At 43.0% G+C, this 22,038-nt stretch overlaps 1 protein-coding gene across 1 annotated transcript in view; it reads right to left on the bottom strand.

Moving 5' to 3' along the window:
* SCD5 (stearoyl-CoA desaturase 5) overlaps positions 1-22,038 on the bottom strand; it is a 156,346-nt gene that overhangs the window by 67,066 nt on the left and 67,242 nt on the right. The gene's annotated exons all lie outside the window — the stretch shown is intronic.

The following is a 22,038-nucleotide window of genomic DNA, read 5'->3' as shown; positions in this document are numbered from 1 at the left end:
GAGAAATTGTAACCCTTGTGAATTGCTGGTGGGAATGAAAAATGATGCAGCCACCGCGGAAAAGTTTGGTGGCTCCTCAAAAAGTTAAACATAGAATTACCATGTGATCCTGCAATTCCACTTCTGAGTATATATCCCCAAAGAATTGAAAACAGGTACTTTTTCACCGAAGGGTGAAAACAACCCCGGATGTCCATGAACGGATGAATGGATAAACAAAATGTGGTGTTCCTACAATGGAATGTTATTTGGCCATCAAGTGGAATGGAATTCTGACCCATGCCACAGAACATGGATGAGCCTTGAAAACACTATGCTAAATGAAAGCAACTAGACACAAAAAGAGAAATGTATAAAGCCACCTACATGAGGTACCTAGAAGAGGCAAATTCATAGAGACAGAAAGTAGAATGGAAGTTACCAGGGGATGGAGGCAGCGGGGGATGAGGAGTTGTTCAATGGGTACAGAGTCTCAGTTTGGAATGATGAAAAAGTTCTAGAGATGGATAGTGGTGGTGGTTACACGGCACTGCGAATGTAGTTGATTGCACACAGTTGCACACTTAAACTAATAAATTTCATTATGTATATTTTACCACAATGTTTTAAAAGCATGTGTTTGAAGCCCAGGGTGAGAGGGGAAGGGGTGGTCAATAAAAGTTTAAACAGGTTTAGGGGCGCCTGGGTGGCTTAGTCGGTTAAGCGTCCGACTTTCGCTTAGGTCATGATCTCGCGGTTCGTGGGTTCGAGCCCCGCGTCGGGCTCTGTGCTGACTGCCAGCTCAGAGCCTGGAGCCTGTTTCAGTCTGTGANTCTTCCCTCGGCAAACTAAAAGCCCAGAGTAGAAAATGTCGGTAAAATATCAGATCCTCAGTTTCATCAATTGAAAGATAGGTATAATAATACCAACTATGGGGGCGCCTGGGTGGCTTAGTCGGTTAAGCGTCCGACTTTCGCTTAGGTCATGATCTCGCGGTTCGTGGGTTCGAGCCCCGCGTCGGGCTCTGTGCTGACTGCCAGCTCAGAGCCTGGAGCCTGTTTCAGTCTGTGACTCCCTCTCTCTCTGACCCTCCCCTGCTCACGCTGTCTGTCTCTCTCTCCCTCCTAGAAATAAAAATAAAAAACATTAAAAAAAAAATTAAAAAAAAAAAAAAAGTTTAAACAGGTTTAAATGTAGGGCCAAACAGGTCTTGTTTGCCGCACTGAGGTGACTGGACTCTTTGCTCAGGCCAAGGGAAGTTATTAAGAGCATTCGGCATGCAAGTGTTTAGAAAATGCATGGAGAGTAGAGACGGGAAAAGCAGTCACCACTCCAGATCAGTCCCTGTTCATATTTTGCTATACAACTCCCTCTAATACTTCTTAAAACTATCTTCTTTTTTTTTTCTTTATTTTTGAAAGACTGTGAGCAGGGTAGGGGCAGAGAGAGGGGGAGACACAGAATCCAAAGCAGGCTCCAGGCTCTGAGCTAGTGGTCATCCCAGAGCCCAATGCGGGGCTCGGAATTCATGAACAGCAAGATCATGACCTGAGCTGAGCTGAAGGCAGACGTTCAACCGACTGAGTCACCCAGGTGCCCTTTAAAACAATCTTCTTTTGTTCACCTTCAAATACTTTGCATACATAAGATCATTACAACTCCTATTACAGCAGTGATTGAATGAAAGATCAATATTTGGGAACAGATTGCAAAAGGAAGTTTGGTTCCCTTGATTTCTTAAACCAACACACAATATAAAAATTCCTCTTTGGGGCCGCTGGCATCTCTCTCCAGAGGTGATTCTGATGCACAACCGGAGCTAAGAAACCGCTGCCCTAGGAGGTATACTCTAGGAGACCATCTGGTCCCATCCCCTCAATTTATAAATGGAGCAGCAGAGATCCAGCGAGGTCTAGGTGCTCTCTCTAACCCACCCAGATGCTGACCCTCTGTGGAGCCAGGAGCTCCAAAGGGAACTTGGGGATCCATAAATTCTAAGCGACTCTCAGGATAGGAGAAACCAGGCTGCCTTTTCATGTGAACTCTGGTCTTGTCCACATTCCCCTCCCAGCAGCTCCCTTTGATGGTGTGAGCTGTCCCCACCAGGCCCCAGACAGTGGGGACTTTGACATCTAGGCACCCGGCTGGGGGGAGGGGCATGCAGCAGGGCTCCTGCTGCAGAAACCAGCAGGAAGATGTGATTAGCACCAAGGAATTGTCTTCCACCAAGGGGAGGGCAGAGGTTGCATCCAGAGCAAACAAGCAGGGTGAAGGCTCCTAGGTACAGGGCAGCCTGGGGGAGCGGGAAGAGCTGCAATGGAGAAGATGCTATGCGTGGATACCTGCTTTGTCAGCCGGCTCAAGTGCTTTGAAAGTCAGTTTGGGGTTCTGGCCAGTATGTGGCTATTTCTCCTCTCCAGTCCTTCCTAGATTCAGAAGATAGTTAAGAAGAGACCAACAGACCAATAGATGGAGAGACACAGATAAAGAATACATATAGAAGATAGACATGTACATATACATGTATATGACTGGCAATGTAGCATTATGGTTAAAATGAACCTAGGAGGGCACTGGGTGGCCTATTCAGTTAAACGTCCAACTTCAGCTCAGGTCAGCATCTCATGGTTCATAGGTTCGAGCCCCACATCAGGCTCTGGGCTGTCAATACAGAGCTCATTTCAGGTCCTCTGTCGCCCCCTCTCTCTGTACCTCCCCCACTCGCTCTCACTCTCTCTCAAAAATAAATATTTTAAAAAATAATAAAATGAACCTGGGACTGAATGACTGAATCCCTTGTATATCACTTATTAGTGTGACCATCTCTAAACCTTGGTTCCTCCATCCATAAGGGGGATGGAATAGTACCTACTTCACAACAAACATGTGATAAAGATGAAAAGAGGTAAGCATGCAAAGTGCAAGCCATGCCCGGTGAGCAGTGAGCACGGGCACATATTACTGCCCCTCTTATGAACGCCACTCCACTGCCCTGTAAAATATCCCCTTTCCTGATAACCCTCTCTGAAAACACCTACATGTCTTATCACTCAAGCCTGTGCTTTCTCAAGGGGGTGGGTGATTTGTCTCCTCCTCACTCCCAAGGGACGTTGAGCAAGTCTTTAGACATTATTAGCTGTCACAAACCCAAACTTGAAGGGTGCTCCTGGCATCCAGTGGGTAGAGGCCAGGGATGCTGCTATACAGTCTAAGTGCCCAGACTCTCCCTCTAACAAAGAATTATCATTACCAAAATGTCAGTAGTGCCAAGGTAGAGAATCCTGCTCTATTCTTAGCGAGTTCTTGGTAGCCTTCTTGTTCATTCTCCTGGTGTGACTGCACCTGCCCTTGCTTCTTCACACCTCTCTGGTTTCATTGGGAGCTGTAGGAGTAATTTATCTCTGAAATTATTTAATAAATAGGCTGAAAACAAAGGACTGGGATGAAAGATCAATGGCTTCTCCAACTTTAATGTGCTATACGCATTACCAGGGGATCATGTTGAGATGCAGATGCTGGGACCCCCTCCCAGAGATTCTGATTCATGCCGTGGGAGGAAGGCTGACAGGCGGTGCTGATGCTACTGGTCTAGGGTCCCAGAGTGTTCTGCTGACTGGCCAGCCCTGAGAGGGAGAGGTCCCGCAATGGGGTTGCCAGTGACAGCACAAGGCCCTCCTTGGCCATTCATCTCATGAAATGGTGTTAACAAAGGATTTCAACTAGACCTGACATCTCCCCTTTAAAGGTGTGGGTTTACAAGTTTCAAGATTCTGAGGCAAACTCCTCCTAGGTACTATTTCAACAGCTCCCTCGAAAGCAGAACATTTTCACCAGGGTCTTACAGGCTGAAAAGCAAAAGGTTTCTGTTTACTGTTAAAACCTTCTAACTTCTGTCAGACTTACAATATCCCCAAGCCCCTCTTTGCAATTCCCATCTCCCTCCACTAAACCGCCTTCTCTTGAGTTGTACATGGGCTGCAAGAAGATATGTTTTCTCCTCCCATGGTGTGAATCTTTAACCAACTGCCTGCATCTTCTAGGAAGATTTAACAGAAAGGGAATGGAGCAAGAGAGAGAAGACATAGTTCGTGCATCTTACATGTACTGCTTATTTTCTTCAAGTGTCCTTCCTGCCTTCAATTAGGTCCACTTAACATGCTCTAAAGTTCTGAGTAAATGCTACTTCTCCTGGTTGGTTTACGGCTTATAAGACAGAATGACAGCCATAGCAGATCATTAAGTAACACAAAATTACAGTGTAACTCATTACTACTCTGCTACTGCACCACCCTATTTGTAATTTTTAAAAAATGGGGCACCTGTGGGGTTCAGTCAGTTAAGCATTTGACTCTTGGTTTTGGCTCAGGTCATGATCTCATGGTTTGTGAGTTCAAGCCCTGTGTTGGGTTCCATGCTGACAGTGTGGAGCCTGCTTTGGATTCTCTCCTCCTATCTCTCTCTCTCTCTGCCACTCCCTTGCTTGTTCACTCTCTCTCTCAAAAAAAAAAAAAAAAAAAAAGGCAAGAATTTAAGTGTTTTCTAGAACCTCATTCCAAACATACAGGGCTCACTTCAGGCACTCAGACCAGGCCAGGTATCCATGCTAGATGCTCTCTTGCCCTCTGTGGTTTTCAATATGGCAGTCATCACATTGTAATAAATAAGGAATCATTGACCTAATGCCATCTTCTCTCTAAAACATAATCTCCGGGAGGGCAGGGAACATGTGTTCTTGTACCTGTGCAACTAACTCAGCCAGAGAAAAATATACAACCATGCTGATTGGTCTCACTTTAAAAGTCATGACCACTAGCTTTACTTGGATATAATATTACTCAGCAATCATTACATTTCCCTGGTCCATATGTGTCTCTCTCGCCTGGACATCAGTTTCATAACTGCTCCAATCCCCTCACCCCCAATATATCCCTTCCCCCCCACCCCCATCTGAAAGCTTCACTTCTGATTTCATTGAGAATACCAGAATCTCCTCAGCCCACCCTCCAGCACCTGAGCCTACGTACCCCAGACTTCTCTATTACTACAGAGGCCAGTCCACACTCCCTTTAATGCTGGCTGGCCTTCCTTACGCATCTTATCCACTCCATCCTACTCTGTTGCTCTACAACTCTGCCCTCCTCTCTGTGTCATCAATAAATACTTCCCTCTATAAAATCAAGAAACTGATCCCATTCACAATTGCACAAGAAACCATAAAATACCTCGGAATAAACCTAACCAAGGATACAAGAGATCTGTATGATGAAAACTATAGAAAACTTATGAAGGAAATTGAAGAAGACACAAAGAAATGGAAAAACATTCCATGCTCATGGATAGGAAGAATAAATATAGTTAAGATGTCATTACTACCCAAAGCACTCTACACATTCAATGCAATTCCAATCAAAATTGCACCAGCATACTTCTCAAAACTAGAACAAACTATCCTAAAATTTGTATGGAACCACAAAAGACCCCGAATAGCCAAAGTAATACTGAAAAATAAAACCAAAACGGGAGGTATCGCCATCCCAGACTTTAGCCTCTACTACAAAGCTGTCATCATCAAGACAGTATGGTATTGGCACAAAAACAGACACATAGACCATTGGAACAGAATTGAGAACTCAGAAGTGGACCCAAAAGTATACAGCCAACTGATCTTTGACAAAGCAGGAAAGAATATCCAATGGAAAAAAGACAGCCTTTTTAACAGATGGTGTTGGGAGAATTGGACAGCAACATGCAGAAGAATGAAACTAGATCATTTTCTCACACCATGCACAAAAATAAACTCAAAATGGATAAAGGACTTGAACGTGAGACAGGAAACTATCAACACCTTAGAGGAGAAAGCAGGAAACAACCTCCTTGACCTCCACCTCAGCAACTTCTTACTTGACACATCCCCAAAAGCAAGGGAATCAAGAGCAAAAATAAATGATTGGGACCTCATCAAGATTAAAAGCTTCTGCACAGCCAAGGAAACAACCCAGAAAATCAATAGGCAACCAATGGAATGGGAAAAGATAGTTGCAAATGACATATCAGATAAAGGGTTAATATCCAGAATCTATAAAGAACTCACCAAACTACACGCCCGAAAAACAAACAACCCAGTGAAGAAATGGGCAGAAGACATGAACAGACACTTCTCCAAAGAGGACATCCAGATGGCCAACAGACACATGAAACGATGCTCAGCATCCCTCCTCATCAGGGAAATACAAATCAAAACCACACTGAGATACCACCTCACGCCAGTCAGAGTGGCTAAAATGAGCAAATCGGAGAACTCTAGATGCTGGAGAGGATATGGAGAAACGGGCACCCTCCTACACTGTTGGTGGGAATGTAAACTGGTACAGCCCCTCTGGAAAACAGTGTGGAGGTTCCTAAGGAAACTAACAATAGAACTCCCCTAGGACCCAGCAATAGCACTGCTAGGAATTTACCCAAGGGATACAGAAATGCTGAGGCATAGGAGCACATGTACCCCAATGTTCATAGCAGCACTCTCCACAATAGCTAAAACATGGAAAGAGCCTAAGTGTCCATCAACAGATGAATGGATCAAGAAGATGTGGTTTATCTATACCATGGAATACTACATGGCAATGAGAAACAATGAAATCTGGCCATGCGTAGCAACATGGATGGACCTTGAGGGTGTTACGCTGAGCGAAATAAGTCAGGCAGAGAAGGACAAATATCATATGTTTGCACATATAGGAGGATTAGGAGGAACTTGACGGAGGAACAAGGGGGAGAAGAAGGGTGGAAATGGTGGGGGAAAGGGAGAGAGGCAAACCATGAGAGACTCTTGAATGCTGACAAAAACCGAGGACTGATGGATGTGGGGGGGAGGGGGGGATGGGCATGGAGGAAGACACTTGTGGGGATGAGCACTGAGTGTTATGTGGAAACTAATTTGACAATAAACTGTAAAAAAAAAAAAAAACTTCCCTCTATATCATTCCCACCAGCCTACAACCACACTATTTCTCTCGTGGCAAAAACACGAAAATATTTCTCTTGACCCCACTTCCCCACCAAGATCCTATTCCATTTCCCTGCTCCCTTCGCACCAAAGCTTACTGGATAGATTGGTCTCTTAATAGGAAGATTATAGTTCTTCATTGCCCATTCTCTCTTAAACCCACGAGGTTTTTGTCTTTTTCCCCCATCCCCAGCCAAAACTGTTCTTACCCAGGTCTAGGCAAGACAGAATTGGTCCCTTTACTTGTGGGCAGTTTCTAGATGCAAACTAAGCATACCATCACGGGGTGATGGGAACAACGTAGGAGAGGCACCCATGCCATGGCATAACCTGAGGGGCATGCTCCTGAGGGATAGGCGGGAGGGCATGAGGAAAGGCTGGAGGTATGAAGGCTCTGTGTATTCAAGCAGAGATTTGGTTTGGCTCCTGGTGGGGAGAGAGGGTTGGGGGAGTAAAATGAAATAAGAAAATCAGACGGGGGGGGGGGGGTACCTGGGTGGCTCAGTCGGTAGAGCCCCTGACTTTGGCTCAGGTCAGACCTCTCTCTGATAGCACAGAACCTGCTTTCTGATTCTCCATCCCCCTTCTCTCTGCCCCTCCCCAGCTCACACTCATGCTCTCTCAGAAAGAAAAGAAAAGAAAAGAAAAGAAAAGAAAAGAAAAGAAAAGAAAAGAAAAGAAAAGAAAAGAAAAGAAAATCAGACAGGGGCCTGACCAAAAAGAGACTTATGTATGATGCTGAGAGATAGGATATATTTGATCACGAAGACAGTAGGGTGCCCAGAAAAAACATCACATGATCAGATTTAGAAAGACAGACATGAAAGCAACATGGAAGACAGTCTAGTGGGTGAGAGTGGAGAAGCTGTGCAGGATTTTCTCCATGTGCCAAGGCAGACACACACCCCCCCCCCACGCTGCCCTGTGCCCTGGGGGGCTGGCCTCTATACGAGGCATGGTGGGCTTCTTCTGGGCTGGGCTAGCTGCCTCAGATTACATGAGGAGTTCTAAACTCTATACATACCTCCTAGGGCCTCACACTGATGAGGAAACTTGGGGGCTCCCCCTGGGTGATCCCGTTACACAGCCTGCTATGGGGGTGATGGACAGGACAGTGCCTCCCAAACCAACGTGCCTACAAATCACCTGGGGATCTTGTTAAATTGCAGACACTACTCCAGGAGGTCTGGGTGGGGCCAGAGATTCTGCACGTGCAACCAGCTCCCAGGTGACACCACCGCTGCTGTCCCCAGGACCACACTTTGAGTTGCAAGGTAGGGGCAATCCCTGCGGAGACTCATTTATGACCAAGGAAACCTAGATTCTCTCTTGGCTTAGTGATGTGTCTCTTAGTGACAGAGCCCAGATGGAAGTCTCATCTCCCTACTCACTGCCCTACATTCGCTCTTCCTTCCTTTCCTGCTTTCTCTCTTTTTTCAGGTATGGAATGGAAAAAGTGTACTTAAGTGTACTAAAGAATGAGGTAAGGGTTTTCTTCAAAGCATCACAAAAACAGTTCTATAATATAAAAACACAAGAACTGAGCTGCTAAAAGAACCAAGACTGAAGGGGCACCAGGGTGGCTCAGTCGGTTAAGTGTCTGACTCTTGATTTTGGCTCAGGTCATGACCTCATAGTTTGTGGGTTCAAGCCCCACATTGGGCTCTGTGCTAATGGTGCGGAGCCTGCTTGGGATTCTCTCTCTCCCTCTCTCTGCCCCTCCCCTGTTCATGCTCTCTCTCTGCCCCCCCCCCAAATAAGTAAATAAATAAAACTTAAAAAAAGAAAAAAAGAACCAAGACTGAAGATCATTTGTGCCTTTGGGTCCTAACTTCACACCTCAGTGTGGGAAGAAGGCTTATTAAAGCAAAAATATCCCTTGATAAGAATAAGAATTTGTTAAACAGAATATTAACGGCTCTTAATTATCATAGAACGGTACTGACATCTTTCTTCCTGAAGGAAAGTATGAAAACAAGTTGACTAAACTGAAAGATTGGGGGAAGGGAGGGGAAGAGTTATTTTCCTCCGTTTTCAAGGAAATGTCAGACTATGGGGCGTCTGAGTGGCTCACGGTTCGTGAGTTCAAGCCGAGTCAGGCTCTGTGCTGACAGCTCAGAGCTTGGAGCCTGCTTCAGGTTCTGTGTCTCCCTCTCTCCCTGCCCCTCCCCCACTCACGCTCTGTCTCTCTGTCTCTTTGTCTCTCTCTCTCCCTCCCTCTCAAAAAATAAATAAACATTTAAAAAATGTAAAAAGAGAGAGAGAAAACATCAGACTAATATTGTTCTGCTCCCAGTCCACTTGTGAAAATGTCTGGCGTCTAATAGGAGTGGCCACACAAGTGTAAAAATAGCGATATCTAGAGTGGTCAATTGCTTAACATTTTAGCAAAAGTGCAAAAACAAACAAACAAACCCCAAAACAAGCAAAAATCAAAGTTATCTTATTATTTTATTATCTATCAATATTTGTTCAGTATGACACCAAAGCAAATCCTTGAGAGACAGCTGTTCAAGAACACAAAGTAGTTTAGACTTGGATCTTCCTACCCTTCTGTGTGGCTTCCGGCTTGCTTTATGTCTTCTTACTCTCTTCCTCAAAGCCTCTTCCTCTCCCTCACCTGATGCAAAGCTTTTCTGGGCAAAGGGGGGTGGATCACTTACTAGGCGTGGGACTCAGAGCTCCCTGAAACAGCTCATGGAAGAGCTACGGGCTCCTTTCACAAAGTGAGGGGGCGCACAGGTAACTGAATTTCCCACCTGTCATTTCCTAGCTTGCGGGGGGTGGGGGTGGGGGGGAGCTTGGCACGGGCAGGATATTATCTTACACTGTCTTTGTCTCAGCCTGCTGCTTGCTTATCTGGGAAGCAAACAAGCCTACTCCAGAAAAGCCTGTCGCAAACAGTTGTGAGACAAATGAAAATGTATATAAAGCATTTAGTGAACAGTAGTATCTCAATAAACATTACTGAAAACACCATTATTTTTATCACTAGGCTGCCCTTGTGAGGCTGAGGCTGGGTGACCGGGAAGCAGGGACTTCGGGGGGAAAGAAGGCCTCAGGTCCCAGCAGACTCCTTTTTCTGCCCTGACCCTCAGCCCTCCCAGCTTCTCTGAGGTGAATTTAGAGGAGCAGACTCATTCAGAGTTTATGATTCAGGATAATTCCTGTCACCCATCTCTCTCCCTCTCTCTCTCAAGCAATCAAAATCAAACACAATTACTGAAATTAGAATTAAAAATAATTGAGCACAAAGAGAATAATTTACTGCACTATGGATACACTGAATTTCCTCTTCCATTAATTATTTAGTTTTTATTTTCTCTTGGACAGTAAGCACACGCACACACGCATGCATGTGTGTGTGTGTGCGCGCGTGTGCGCGTGTGAAAGAGAGAGAGAGAGACAGAGAGACAGAGGGAGGGAGGGAGAGAGGGATGCCTACATACATTTTTCTATAGCTATGTACATGCTCATTAAGGACCACAAATGAGCAACTATAATGTCAAAACTGTTGGTCTTCTCTGAAGGAAGACTAAGACTAAAATCATGACCCAAAGTGATCAATTTGGGAAAAGTGGCAAAAAAATGATAATTTCTGCACTCATAGTCTGAAATATCTGGGTAACTAAGGGCCATCATCCTTCTCTCTTTTTCCTAACAAGCAGTTTCTCTAAGGAAATCAAGACAGCTAGTGGTTGGAGCCTAGGACCCGGAAATTTAAGCAGAAGTCAGCAGGCACCTTCCCAGCAATGAAGCATAAAGACAGGGAGGCCCAGACCCTCAGAGGGCCGCCCAGGGCACCGCCGCCATTGCCTTTATGTCTAAGCCAAAAGAGCTGGTAAATAAAGTCGACGGAAAGCCCCCTGGGAGGCACTGCTTTCTGTCCCCATTTCTCTTCAATCTCCTCATTCACCTCATGCTCTCTTTGGACCAGAGGAAGGTCCTTCCCTGGGCTTGGCATGAACACAGTGGATTCTGACCCAACCTCCCCCACCTAGCAACCACAGGCCAAGGACACAGATGAAAAACATGTGGTGGTAAGGTGTACTTGGAGCCCCCAAGGGGAAAAATGACAAAACACAGTCTTTTTACCACCATAATGAATCTGCCTTAAGTAGGAACGTTTTTTGGGTTTTTTTGTTTTTTTGTTTTTTTTAACTTTATTCTATCAGGATACAAAGAAATCCCCTTTGATTGTCTGGTTAGTGACTGCATCACTGAGGCGGCCTGACCTAGTTCATGAACTCTGGTTTCAATGGTTTTCTTCACACATTTTTATTCCTGCCAAGTCTCTGTAAGTTGCTGGGAATAGCCCAGGGAAGATTTGTTTTTTCTTTGCAGCATAATCCAGGGCTTGGTTTTCTGATCTTCCCTGGTTTTGATGCATAAAAGCCAACCTGATTTTAATAGGTTGCGTTAGCAAAATGAATTATCCATTCATTCGTTTCTCAGCAAACCTTCCACACATCAGGCTTTCTGCAAGGTACCAAGTATGATCACTATCTCTCCTCAGGAAGGCTCATGGCTAGCCAACTCCTCCAGCCGCAATCAGCCCTGAGATTTTTTTTAAAAAACTGAGCCAGGAGCAGCTGGGTGGCTCAGTCGGTTGGGCGTCCGACTTCGGCTCGGGTCATGATCTCACAGTTTGTGGGTTCGGGCCCCGCGTTGGGCTCTGTGCTGACGGCTAGCTCAGAGCCTGGAGCCTGTTTTGGATTCTGTGTCTCCCTCTCTCTCTGACCCTCCCCTGTTCATGCTGTCTCTCTCTCTCAGAAATAAATAAAAAATATTAAAAAATAAAAATAAAAAATAAAAATAAAAAAAATAAAAAACTAAGCCAACAATTAAAAATAAATAATTAAAAATTTTTAAAAATCTCTATTTCTGGCTTCTCTGGAAAAACGGAAATATGTACCAGGTCGCCTCACTTTCCTGCTCGGCCACTTTCTACTAGAGCTAAATGCCCCTTCCCCTTAGACAGTCACGCCCGCTGACCCCAATCAACCCTGTTCAATACTGCTTGCCTGATCTGGATGGAGCATAATCTGGACCAGGTTATTCATTAGGTAGAGTAGACACAGTGCTGAAAGCCCACAGCAAATTTCCTTCCAAAGGAAAACAAGTGACTATACTACAAAATACATGATAATGAATCCAGCCTGGGTTATATCTCTCTTTAAACCAACACAGTTGTAAACTGTAACTTCTAATGTTTTCATGGCAGAAGGGGGCCCACATTGGCAAAAGTCATAATACAACTCTGAATAGAGCTGAATGATATCAACTCCTTACTCAGAAAATGGTGATTAAATGGGAAAAAGTAAGCATTTAAGATGGTCCCCATCTTTCTAGATAGGACCATATAATTGATTTCCAGTTGATGAGAGAAAGCTCTTCTTTTTGGAAAAGTGCCAGGTAACATATGGAGATTTGGGGGGAGTCACCCTCTGCCACCCCCAGTTGTCCAGATACTCTGGTTCATGTCTCAACCTTTCCCTCATGGCCCAGGTGCTCAACCCACCCTCAACTGCCCACACTATTGGGATCTGAAAGTTCACAGCTGAGTCTCTTTCCGGGCTCTGCCCTCATGGAGGAAGTGGCCAGACCAATGCCTTTCTCCTTCCGGTGGTAGCCTGTATCCATGCTTAGTTGATAAAGGGGCACAAAGGCCTGGCCCTTTGCCTCAATTTGTGACATCGCTGAAGCCCATCCGGGTCCACAGGTGCCTGCAGTGCAGGCTGTGATCTCTGTTGCAGCTGTGATGCACCTCGACTTCTCTCTCTGCCCAGCCCTGCTGCTTCTAGTCTCTTATGGATGTCACCAAACACAGTCCCTGAGAAACCAGCACACAAATCTGCATCCCAGAATCTGCTTCTCAGGGAACCCAAACTAAGACCCCAATAAATAATGGATTCCAGTGAGAATTATCAATGTATGCTGCTGTGGGTTGAATTATGTCCCCTCCTCCCCAAATTCTTATGTTAATGTCCGGACTTCCAGTGCCCCCAGAATGTGACCTTATTTGGAGATGGGGTCTTTACAGACAGATTCAAATTAAAAGTAGTTCATTAGGGTGGGCTTTGGTCCAATGGGACCAGGGTGCTTTTAAGAAGAGGAGATTTAGACGAGGTACCCAGAGAGGGAAGGGGATGGGAGGTGATATGAGGAGATATCTACGAGGCAAGGAGAGAGGCACTTAGACCGGATGCTGCCCTCACAGCCCTCAGGAGGATCCAATCTTGCCGACACCTTGTTTCAGGCTGCTACCGTCCAGAACTGTGAGCTATAAATTCCTTCTGGTTAACCATCCCCCCCCCACACACACACACCTTCCCCTCAGTCTGTGGTACTTATGAGAGCAGGCCCTGCAAATGAATACAGATGCAAAAATCTTTAGGTCAGGAAGCAGGAAATTCCCATGGTGTCAAAGCATCAGCCTCCAGATTGCCTATTGGCTGTGAAGGGGGAAATCACATTTTACCATGGAGGAATCTGGCACTTTACCAAGAGATGAAACTTAGTATCAGTAACAGTGGAAGAACCTGACACCGTGTGCCTTTTTATACATTTATTTATATTTTTTTCTTATTTAAATTCAAGTTAGCTAACATACAGTGTAGTCTTGGCTTCAGGAGTAGAACCCTGTGATTCATCACATGTAACACCCAGTGTTCATCCCAACACCCATTTAGCCCATCCCCCACCCACCTCCCCTCCATCAACGCTGTTTGTTCTCTGTAGTTAAGAGTTTCTTACGGTTTGCCTCCTTCTCTGTTTTTATCTTATTTTTTCTTTCCCTTCCCCTATGTTCATCTGTTATGTTTCTCAAATTCCACATGAGTGAAATTATATGATATTTGTCCTTCTCTGACTGACTTGTTTCACTTAGCATAATGCTTTCTAGTTCCATCCATCTTGCTGCAAAGAGCAAGATTTCCTTCTTTTCCATCACCGAGTAGTATTCCATTGCGTGTACATATGTGTATATATGTACACACACACACACACACACACACACACATCTTCTTTATCCATTCATCAGTCAATGGACATTGGGCTCTTTCCTTACTTTGGCTATTATTGATAGCATTGCTATAAACATTGGGGTGCATCTGCCTCTTCAAATCAGCATTATTTGTATCCTTTGGATAAATACCTAGTTGTGCACTTGCCGGGTTGTAGGGTAGTCCTATTTTTAACTTTTTGAGGAACCTCCAGACTGTTTTCCAGAGTGGCTGCACCAGTCTGCATTCCCACCAGCAATGCAAAAGGGTTCCTCTTTCTCCACATCCTCGCCAACATCTGTTGTTTCCTGAGTTGTTCATTCTAGTCATTCTGACAGGTGTGAGGTGATAACTCATTGTGGTTTTGATTTGTTATTTCCCTGATGATGAGTGATGCTGAGCATCTTTTCATGTGTCTCTTAGCCATCTGGATGTCTTCTTTGGAAAAGTGTCTATTCATGTCTTCTGTCCATTTCTTCATGGGCTATTTGTTTTTTGGGGGTGCTGACTTTGGTAAGTTCTTTATAAATTTTGGATACTAACCCTTTATTTGATATATCATTTGCAAACATCTTCTCCCATTCTGTCATCTGCTTTTTAGTTTCGCTGATTATTTCCTTCGCTGTGCAGAAGTTTTTTTTTTATCTTGATGAGGTCCCAATAGTTCATTTTTGCTTTTAATTCCCTTGCCTCAGAGACATGTCAAGTAAGAAGTTGAGGTAGCTGACATCAAAAAGGTTGCTGCCTGTTTTCTCCTGTAGGATTTTGATGGTTTCCTGTCTCACACTTTATATACTTTTTTGTGTAAGGTATAAGAAAGTAGTCCAGTTTCATTCTTCTACGTGTTGCTGTTCAGTTTTCCCAGCAACATTTGCTGAAGAGATTGTATTTACTCCATTGGATACTCTTTCTTGCTTTGTCAAAGATTAGTTGGCCACATATTTGTGGGTCCATTTCTGGGCTCTCTACTTTATTCCAGTGTGTCTGTTTTTGTGCCAATGCCATACTGTCTTGATGATCACAGCTTTGTAATACAGCTTAAAGTCCAGAATTGTGATACCTCCAGCTTTGATTTTCTTTTTCAACATTACTTTGGCTATTTGGGGTCTTTTCTGGTTCCACAAATTTTAAGATTGTTTGTTCTAGCTCTGTGAAGAATGCTGTGTTATTTTGATAGGGGATTGCATTGTAAGTATAGATTGCTTGGGCAGTATCAACATTTTCACATTATTTGTTCTTCCAATCCATGAGCATGGAATGCTTTTCCGTTTATTTGTGTCTTCTTCAATCTCTCTCGTAAGTTTTCTATAATTTTCAGCATACGGATCTTTTACCTCTTTGGTTAGGTGTATTCCTAGGTATCTTATGGTTTTTAGTGGAAGTGTAAATGGGATTGATGCCTTGATATCTCTTTCTGCTGCTTCATTATTGGTTTATCTAAATGCAACTGATTTCTGTACATTGATTTTATATCCTGTGACTTTGCTGAATTCTTATATCAGCTCTAGCAGTTTTTCGGTGGAGTCTTTTGGGTTTCCCACGTAAAGTATCATGTCACCTGCAAAGAGTCAAAGTGTGACTTCTTTCTTGCCAATCTGAATGCCTTTTGTTTCCTTATGTTGTCTGATTGTTGAGGCTAGGACTTCCAGTCCTATGTTGAACAACAGTGGTGAGAACACACATCCCTGTCATGTTCTGGATCTCAGGAGGAAAGTTCTCAGTTTTTCTCCATTGAGAGAAATCATTATTTCATTGAAGTGCCATTATTTCATTAAAATTATATTAGATGTGGGCTTTTCATATATGCTTTTATTTTATTTTACTTTTTACATTTTTTGTTTTATTTATTTTTGAGAGAGAGACAGAGACAGAGACAGCACGAGCAGGGGAGGGACAGAGAGAGGGAGACACAGAATCCGAAGACAAGCTCCAAGCTCTGAGCTAGCTGTCAGCACAGAGCCTGATGGGGGGGCTCAAACCCATGAACTGTGAGATCATGACCTGAGCTGAAGTTGGACGCTTAACTGACTGAGCCACCCAGGCGCCCCTCTTATGGCCGCCTTTTATGACATTATGTTATGTTCCTCCTATCCCTACTTTCTTGAGGGTTTTTTATCAAGAAAGATGCTCTATTTTATCAAATGTTTCTTCTGCATCTATTAGAAGGATCATATGGTTCTTATCCTTTCTTTGATATGTGAATATTGAACCAGCCTAGCAGCCCAGGAATAAATCCTGCTTGATCATGGTGAATAATTCTTTTGATGTACTGTTGAATTCAATTTGCTAGTATCTTATTGAGAATTTCTGCATCTAGGTTCATCAGGGATACTGGCCGGTAATTCTCCTTTTTAGTGGGATCTTTTTCAGGGTTTGGAATAAAGCTAATGCTGGCCTCATAGAATGAGTTTAGAAATTCCTTCCATTTCTATTTTTTGGAAATAGGTATTAACTCTTCTTTAATCTCTTTTTGGGAGATTTTTGGTAACTGATTCTATTCCTTTGCTGGTTATGGGCCTATTCTAACTTTCTATTTCTTCCTGTTTGAGTTTTAGTAGTGTGTGAGTGTCTAGGAATTTGTCCATTTCTTCCAGATTGTCCAGTTTGTTGACATATAATTTTTCATAGTATTCTCTTATAATTGTTTGTATTTCTGTGGTGTTGATTGTGATTTCTCCTCTTTCACTGATCATTTTATCTATTTGGGTCCTCTCTCTTTTCTTTTTGAGAAGTCTGGCTAGTGGGTTATCAATTTTGTTTAGTCTTTCAAAAAAACAGCTCCTAGTTTCATTGATCTGTTCTACTGGTTTTTGGATTCTATATCATTTATTTCTGCTCTAATCTTTATTATTTCCCTTCTTCTGCTGACTTTGGGCTTTATTTGCTGCTCTTTTCCTAGCTCCTTTAGGTGTAAGGTTAAGTTGTATATTTGGGACCTTTCTTGTTTCTTGAGATGGGCCTTAATTTCCTCTTAGGACTGCCTTTGCTGCATTCTGAAGGTTTTGGACTGTCATGTTTTCGTTTTCATTTTGCTTCCATGTATCTTTTAATTTCTTCTTTAACTTCTTGGTTAATCTATTCCCTCTTTCGTAAGGAGTTCTTTAACCTCCATGTATTTGAGGGCTTTCCAATTTTTTTTCTTGTGTTTGATTTCAAGCTTCATAGCATTGTGATCTGAAAATATGCATGGTATGATCTCAATCATTTTGTGCCTGTTGAGGACTGAATTGTGACTAGAAAATGTTCTAGAAAATTCTAGAAAATGTTCCATGTGTGCTCAAGAAGAATGTGTATTTTGCTGCTTTAGGATGAAATGTCCTGAATATATCTGTTAAGTCCATCTGGTCCAGTGTGTCATTCAGAGCCTTTGTTTCCTTGTTGAGTTTCTGCTTAGATAATCTGCCCATTGCTGTAAGTATTAAAGTCTTCTATAATAATAGTATTATTATCAATGAATTTGCTTATGTTGGTGATTAACTGATTTATGTCTTTGGGTGCTTCAAGCTGAGGGCATAAATATTTATAATTGTTAGCTCTTCTTGATGGATAGAACCCTTAATTACGATATAATGCCCTTCTTCATCTCTTGTCATTGTCTTTGTTTTAAAATCTAGTTTGTCTGATATAAGTATGGCTACTTTAGCTTTCTTTTGGCATCCATTACCATGATAGATGGTTCTCCATCCCTTCACTTTCAATCTGTAGGTGTCCTCAGGTCTAAAATGAGTCTCTTGTAGACAACATATAGATGGATCTTGTTTTTTTGTTTTTTGTTTTTTGGGTTTTTTTTTTTTTTTTTTGCTTTTTTTTAATCCATTCTGAAACGCTGTCTTTTGATTGGGGCATTTAGTTCATTTACATTCAGAGTGATTATTGAAAGATATGAATTTAGTGCCATTGTGTTATCTGTAGGTTTCATGCTTGTGGGGATGTCTTTGATCCTTTGTAGTCTTTGCAGCATTCCCACTCACAAGGTCCCTTTTAGGATACCCTGCAGGGCTGGTTTAGTGGTCATGAACTCTTTTAGTTTTTGTTTGTCTGGGAAAGCCTTTCTCTCTCCTTCTATTCTGAATGACAGCCATGCTAGATAAAGGATTCTTGGCTGCATATTTTTCCTATTCAGCACATTGAATATTTCCTGCCACTTCCCTTCTGGCCTGCCCAGTTTCAGTGGAGGAGTCTGCTACTACCCTGAGTGTCTCCCTTGTAGGATAAGGCCTATTTGTCCCTAGCTGCTTTCAGAATCCTCTCTTTATCTTTGTATTTTGCCAGTTTCACTATGATATGTCCTGGTGTTGGCCCGTTTTGGTTGATTTTGAAGGGAGTTCTCTGTGCCTCCTGGACTTGGATGTCTGTTTCCTTCCCCAGGTTAGGAAGTTCTCAGCTAAAATTTGTTCAAATAAACCTTCTGCCCATTTTTGGCACTCTTCTTCTTCTGGAACTCCTATGATATGGACATTGTTTCATTTCATGGAATCACTTAGTTCTTTAATTCTCCCCTTGTGATCTAGTAATTTCCTTTCCCTCTTTCTGTCAGCTTCATTATTTTCCATAATATTACCTTCTACTTCACCTATTCTCTCCTCTGCTTCATCAATCCTTACTGTCACTGTGTCTAGTTTATTTTACATCTCAGCTATAGCATTTTTAAATTCATCCTGATTAGTTCTTAGGTTTCTGATCTCTGCAGAAATAGCAGGTGCCTTTGATCTGATAAATATGAATCACACAGCGACACCCTTGAGGCATTCTTGCCAGATACCCTGAACTTTAAGTATGCTCTTAGAGCTACTTCCCAGTTTACAAGAAACAGGAGGAAAAAAAAAGAAACAATCAGACAACCTAAAATGTGAAACATTTTACCAAAAACCATCCCAGTCTCTGCAAAAAGTGAAGGTCAAAAGTGAGGGTCTGTTCTAAAGACAGTGAGCACAAATCAAATGTGATGCAACAAGCTTGACTGAATCCTGGTTCGCAAAGTTATAAAAGGTATTTTAAGAACAACTGGAGAAATCTGAGTATAAACTAGATAATGGGTTACTATTAAGTTATGATCATATCCTTATTTTTAAGGGATGCATGTGGGATTATTTAGGGATAAGGGGCCATAACATCTGCAACTTACTTTTAAGTGACTGAAAAAAATGACAGAGTAAAACAAATATGGTAAAATGTTTATAACTGTCAAATTAGTAGTAGAAATGCAGGTATTCACTGTAGTATTCCTTATAATCTTCTGTGTTTGACAATGTTCATATTAAAAGTTTGGGGGAAACAAATGCCACTGAGAGTGAATACACAAATGCTAAATCTTGTCTTTCTTTTTTTACATCACACATGATTACACTGACCAAACTTCAGAGTCAGAATGCAGAGAACCAGCATGAGAAAGCATGGGTTAAACCCTGCTTTTTGCTGGCTTTATGATACTAAAGTGATTAAAGTTAAATATACACATACTTCTCCTCCCTGCCTACAGATACGTAGGACCTAAAATAAGTGGGAAAGACAAATTCAGATAAAAAAATAATGTAAAAAGATATACATGCGGGTATGTTTAGCTCTTCTCTGATCCTTTCTGAGTCTATCTCTCCATCTGTAAAACGGAGAGAACAAAATAAATGTGAGAGGATTGTTTCTGGGATTAAAAGTGAGGAATGTCAACTGCCTGACACACAGTAGGCAGAGGATCGATATCCTTCTCATTCTGTTGCTGTGGCTGAGGTTGAGACTACCCGTGAGAGCAGGAAGGTGACCCACACTTTCTGGCCCCAGAGCCTGTCCTGAGCTTCTTGCCTCTGAGAGAAACCATACGTGGCATTTGTTTCTAATGAGTACAGTAAAGGTAGCTACTCTCCCATACAAAGAAAACAGCAGTCAAGTCTTTTACATTTCAGACTCTGCATTAGTATTTAGGATAATAATCAGGAAGAATCCAGAGTACTTTTTTGCAGACGTAATACAACAAAAAAGGGAAACCAAGTGAGAATAGCTCCACAATAAAGAGGCCAACGTCTTCCTGTAATCTATGTCAAGATCTTGGAATATTTTATTGCTTGAAAAAAAAATAACTTCCCTGAGCTTTATGAATAAATAGATCTCTCCATTTTGTGTGCAGTGTACATGATGGTAGGCTTTCCTCCAAGCTGAAGGGGCTCAAGGGTCAAAGGCTTTTGATGTTTAGAATAAAATCCTGAATGTGAATTCCATTTAGACCCCAAGAACACTTACTCCTGGTAGCCAACATAAACTTGCTAAAGGTAAAATCCGAGTTTTACTTTCATTTCACTATCAACCACTCACTCACTCACTCTACCTCAACAGCTTCTTTTTTTTTTTGAGTAGGCTTCACACCCAGCTTGGAGCCCAGTGCAGGGCTTGAGCTCATGACCCTGAGATCGAGGCCTGAGCTGAGATCAAGATGCTTAACTGCTTAACCAACTGAACCACCAGGCAGCTTTTTGTCCCTACAAACAAACAAAATGACAGCTTTGGGTGGCATAGGCACATTTTTTCCCATGTTTGTTACTGTGACAGCTTGAATGCATCCATGAAATGCTTTTTAAATGTTTATTTATTTTGAGAGAAAGAGACAGAGACAGAGAATTCCAATCAGGCTCTGCTGTCAGCACAGAGTCCGACGCAGGACTCAAACCCATGAACTGTGAGATCATGGCCTGAGCTGAAACCAAGAATTGAACGCTTAACTAGCCAAGTCACCCAGGTGCCCCGCCATGAAAATTCTAAGACACAATACCTCATGAAATCAAGCCCTGGAAAGAGGCATTTGCCTTTGGCCCAAACCTATAGCAAGTCAAGTGACTTGGACAGTCACAGAAAAGAAGTAGAGAAAAGCCACCTGGATGGTCTCTGAGCTGAGGCCCCAGAGGCCCTGCATCAGTTGAGTGGAGACATCCTCCTTCCCAGAGGCTCTTCAACAGACACACAAGCAACAAATTTCTGCTACTAACATGTTGGTTACAAACAAAACAAAACAAAACAAACCAACTTGATGATAGGGGTGAGGGAGAGGGGAAGGGGGGTGATGGGCATGGAGGAGGGCACTTGTTGGGATGAGCACTGGGTGTTATATGGAAACCAACTTGACAATAAACTAAAAACAAACACACAAAAAACCAAAAACACCAACTTGGATTTTTATCACAAGGCTAATAAGATTTTCCCAACTGAGCAAACAAGTTACCTGGACCCCAAGACCAAAAAGACAAGTTACTGCTCTGCTTGTTAAGGAGATACCTGTTTGGGGGTTTTTGTTTGTTTTGTTTTGTTTTGTTTTTAATTTTTTAATGTTTGTTTATTTTTGAGAGAGAGAGACAGAGAGACAGAGACAGAATGTGAGCCGGGGAGGGGCAGAGAGAGAGAGAGGGAGACACAGAATCTGAAGCAGGCTCCAGGCTCTGAACTGTCAGCACACAGCCCGACGCGGGGCTCGAGCTCACGAACCGTGAGATCATGACCTGAGCCGAAGCCAGATGCTTAACGGACTCGGCCACCCAAGCACCCTTTGTTTGTTTGTTTTTTAATAGACAGTAAAGCGCATTACATGCCCTGATCATGTACCCCACGAACCGCGAGATCATGACCCAAGTGAAAGCTGGACGCCCAACCAACTAAGCTACCCAGGCGCCCCTATTTTATTATTTTTTAATGTCAGTCACAATCTGAACTGAAGTGCTCCACACCCACTAGTAGGTTACACTCTGCAGTTTGAAACAAACGAGGCTGGACAAGCCTATGCTTTTCAGCACATCCCTGTCATGGACATAACCCTCGTCATCCTGTTTCTTTCCCCAGGAGCTGCCACAAGTCAATCTTGATTGGCCAGGAAAAAGGGGCAGCTTTTCTTTTCTCTCCGCATTTGTAAAGTTTTAAATTTTTTAAAACACATTTACTTTTGAGAGACAGACGTAAGCAGGGGCAGGGGCAGAGAGACACAGAATTGGAAGCAGGCTCCAGGCTCTGAGCTGTAGCACAGTGCCCAATATGGGGCTTGAACCCATGAACTGTGGGATCATGACTTGAGCCAAAGTC

The sequence above is a fragment of the Hyaena hyaena genome, unplaced genomic scaffold (assembly GCF_003009895.1).
Source record: "Hyaena hyaena isolate Hyena2069 unplaced genomic scaffold, ASM300989v1 scaffold_469, whole genome shotgun sequence".
Lineage (NCBI taxonomy): Eukaryota > Metazoa > Chordata > Mammalia > Carnivora > Hyaenidae > Hyaena > Hyaena hyaena.
The sequence above is the reverse complement of the archived record's forward strand: the minus strand, read 5'-3'. Positions and strand labels throughout refer to the sequence as shown.